Below are 4095 nucleotides of genomic sequence, written 5' to 3'. Positions count from 1 at the left end.
GTAAAAGGAGAAAGGAAGAACTTTTCAGAGGATCCCCTGACTATCCTGATGTGTTCTTCAAACTACATTGTGACACTTCACTTCTCATCATGTGTCTCTATTACTATAATATTACAACAGAAGCAATGGTACAAAACCAACATTTATTAAGTACTTCCTATGTATCAGGCATTGTTCTAAATGTTGGGTATATAAATAAAGGCAAAAAACATAGTCCCTATTCTCAAGGATCATGCATTTTTGTATAAGGGGTGAGACAGAAGATAACCTCTTGGAAAAGACAGGATGAGATGGAATCAAAGGTCCATATAGAGGGATTTGCCTTGGCAAGGAGGGTGGCCACCTCTTCATATGAGACAGAGTGAAGGGTGCACTGAATGGGAAGAAATATAAGTGATGTGAGATGAAGCAAAGGGTAAAAAAGGGTTGGCTTCATAAGCAGAGGGGAAGATGGAATGATCAAGCCATTTCAGAGTTCTTGAGCATAGAAGCAAAGTATAATGATGAGGTCAATCAAGTCCAAGGCTTCATTTGTGGGTCTGTTGCCAGGCTGTCAGGTGAGTATCAGCCAGTTTGGTTTGAGGACATTGACCCTACGAAGCTTGGTCACCTAGTGATGGGTATTTCCGGGAAGAGTAACTCATGAGCACAGCTCCTAAAGTGTGGAGAGCTTGTCATCTGTCCTGCTGAGAGAGTGCCTGCATTGAGCATGTCCTGGATGTTCTGAAGTTCTGAAAGGATGCTTCATATGTTCCAAGGCCTGGTGGTTGATGGTGCTCATGCTGTTGTAGACAAAAATACTGCCGATCAGGATGGCCAGGGCGAAGATCCAGGAGTCATTCTGGGAGTCATCCTAGAAGACAGATCATTTCAGTGGGGCTATGATTCCACCCTCCATCCATGACACTGTATGACCCTTAGAGTCAGTGGTCAGTTCCACTGGAGTCAGCAAACATTCATATTTCAAGATTTGGTGCTTCAGTGTTGAGGCTGGAGGTTGTAATCTAAATCATTGCCTGGAATCTATGCCTAAAAGATTATCTATCTATCTATCTATCTATCTATCTATCTATCTATCTATCTATCTATCTATCTACCTACCTACCTATCTTTTTCTGTCTATATTTTACTTGGTCCACTTCCTAATCTAACTAATCACAGAAAGATCAAGGCAGGTAAAGCTGGAGACTATTTTTGCATTCAGGTTCACCAAGCAAGCAAGACACCAGTAGCCTGTGCAAGTCAAGTCAAACTGTCACCACTACCTTGACCACCTCTTCCCTTGAGATTTGGATAGAGACAGGCCAGGGCTGTGAATTCAAGACTGCTCTATCTATTGCAATAGCAATGCCACTCAGATAATATAACTACTTGTATATCTGTGAACGTTAGCTCTTTGCTATCTGTACACCATTTTGACCTGAAGTTATAGGTCACCTGGTGAGGAGAGGGGAAGGAGGTTTAAACACCTGAGAGGGACCCCCAGCAGTCATTTAGGTTCTATGTCACTCTCTGTTTGTATGTGCATGTATATAAGGGCTTCGAGCTTCCACAGGGCCCTTAAGGTTATATTACCAAAAACTTGTGTACATCAAAATGATGTACCACCACTAAATTTACTTTGTTTCTATGTTTTGTGGAAAGATTCTATGTCTGATGGATATCTGTAATGTTTATTTTTTCCTAGTTTCCATGTACTCTAGGGCCATCATAGGCAAGAGGATGGGAAGGTCCATTGTCCTATCTATCTTTAGGGTGTGAATTCTATGAGCTAAAGAAGATTAGGCAGTACAAAAAATAGAGTTCATTTAGTTACTATTCAACTTTGGAAAGAGGGAAAAGTTTTCCCAGCAGGTTAGGGGTATAAGGCATAATAATGACAGGTAAAAAATTACCAAGGGAAATTGACATGAAAGCAGTCCCAGGGTCCAGAGGGGATTTCTTTAATCTTCCCTAAAGGTTTTTTTCATTGTCAAGGAAAATGTCATGACAACGAATCTCTCCATTTTTCAACAGTTATTTGAACTCCAGGGACCATGAAGCCCATCGCACCTCCCCCAGGATCAACTGATCCCCTGAAGCCTCATCACCATGATGGTCCACTGAAACTTTCATTCTCAGCTCCCTCAGCTTCTCCTCCTCTCTGACTGCAGGGCTGGAGGTGCAGCAGTAAATGCCTCCCAAAGCCTTCTTTTAGAGGGGGCTCAGACCAGAGCTTTCCACGTGACTCCACTTTCTGTCAGCAGCTCTGCTGGGTTTTGACTCCAGATCTTCCCTTGTCTTCTCCCCCAGTTTTTTTTTTCCTTTTGTCTTTCTCCATTAATCTGAAACATCCTCGAAGGCAGGGGCTATCTTTCTTTTTTTGTATACTCAGCACCCCACAGAAACATCGCACAAGCCTCCCTTGGCAATAGTTTGTCCTCCCCACACACAGGCCTGCCAGGTGTAGGGGGTCATTCCTTTTTAGATCAGGCAGAGCCAGGGAGACCAGAGTTTTCCCTGATTAATTTACCTTTTCCACGTCTTCAAGGCCCTCAGTATCAAGCAGAACTAAGGAATGGTCAGGTTTGCTGGGGTGAGGGACACACCACATCTAGATGCCCTTTGTGTGAGGTTGCACAGTGGAACCAAGGGAGAAGCCTGAAAGGGAAGGGTGAGACGTGAGGCCCAGTGGGGGCAGGAAGCCCAGAGGCTGCAACAGCCAAACTCCTAGGTCCTAAAGGGTGAAGATGGGAAGCTCCTCACTGGTGAAAGAATAAGAATGAGGATCACAACTAGCCTTTATCTATCACATTTTATGAGTGGTCCCCTCCTGCTGTCTTCACAGTAATGCTGGGAACTAAGTGTTTCTTTTATCTCCATTTCTGAGAAGGAAACTGAGACTGAGGGAGGTAAATGACTAGGCCTGGGTCACACAGCCAGTGAGCAGCTGAGGCAGCATTCACACTCAGGTCTTCCTGGTTCCCGGTCCCACATTATCCACCATCAGCAGCTAGGGACAGAGGAATGCATGCATTCAGTTCTCCCAGAGCACTGTGAGATTAGTCTGATGGGGTAAGATTTATGGTAAAGGTGGCAAAAAAGATCAGTGAGAGCTTCAGCTGTGCCTGGAGACATCACCTTTCTCCCCACTATCAGCCACACCCAAGGCTGCAAAAAGTTTAGACCAACTCCAGACACCTGAGCTTAGAGAAGGAAGAGCAGCCCAGAGTAGAGCATCATGGGAATGTTGGCAGAGAGCAAGGAAGGGCACAGGAGAGCTGTGGGACCCTGGGCAAGTCACTGAATCTCTGGGTCCCTCCTCCACCCAGCCCCCAGGAAACTTTCTAAGACCTGAAGTGACAGGGGAGGAGCTGCTCTCCATGAGAAGCCAAAGTCTCTACTCAGCAGGAGCCACAGGCCAGTTACACACACACACACACACACACACACACACAGCACAGAACTGAGGTGATTTCCCAGAATCAAGCCAGTTTCAGTTTCTGATTCAGTCAGTTGTTACCTATAAACTATCCTTAAAGAATTTGCAAAATATTTCTCCAGTGGAGGGGAGGAAAAAATCAGTCACTTATTAAATGCCTGCTCTGCACCAGCCACACTGCTAAGCCCTTCATAAACTCCTCGTTTGATCCTGGCAACAACATTGAAACACAGATGTTATTATTGGACCCATTTTAAGGTGGAGGAAACTGATATCAAGTGACTTGTCCAGACTCACAAAGCTAGTCAGTATCTGAGTCTAGATTTGAACTTCAGTCTTCCTGTCTCTGGGTCCAGCATTCTATCCACTTTGAGGACTTGTCTAGGATGCCCATGGACCCTACATCTACACAAAGAGGCTACTTCCCCTTGATTCCATTATAACCCAAAATGCTTTTTCCTTGAAGAAAATTATCTTTCTCTTCACTATTTTTAATTATTATATTTTGATAGGTATTCGTTTATTTGAATTTGTTTTATTAGAATTATTTGTTCTGTTTTGAAACATTGTTGTTTAAAGCCTGCATTTCCTGTACTCATTAGGTCACTAACTTTACTCAAACATTTGCCAACAGCAAAGCAGGAATGGACCTAGGGGAGCCTTGTAAACTTATC

The 4095-nt window shown here is 44.0% G+C and overlaps 1 pseudogene; it reads right to left on the bottom strand.

Annotated features, from left to right (window-relative positions):
* Nucleotides 1–445: 445 nt before the first annotated feature.
* Nucleotides 446–4095, bottom strand: part of LOC138164856 (guanylate-binding protein 6-like) — a 7131-nt pseudogene continuing 3481 nt past the window's right edge.

The sequence above is a fragment of the Petaurus breviceps genome, unplaced genomic scaffold (genome assembly GCF_028583685.1).
Source record: "Petaurus breviceps papuanus isolate PSGF00001 unplaced genomic scaffold, PetGlider_PUasm1.0 207, whole genome shotgun sequence".
NCBI lineage: Eukaryota > Metazoa > Chordata > Mammalia > Diprotodontia > Petauridae > Petaurus > Petaurus breviceps.
The sequence above is the reverse complement of the archived record's forward strand: the minus strand, read 5'-3'. Positions and strand labels throughout refer to the sequence as shown.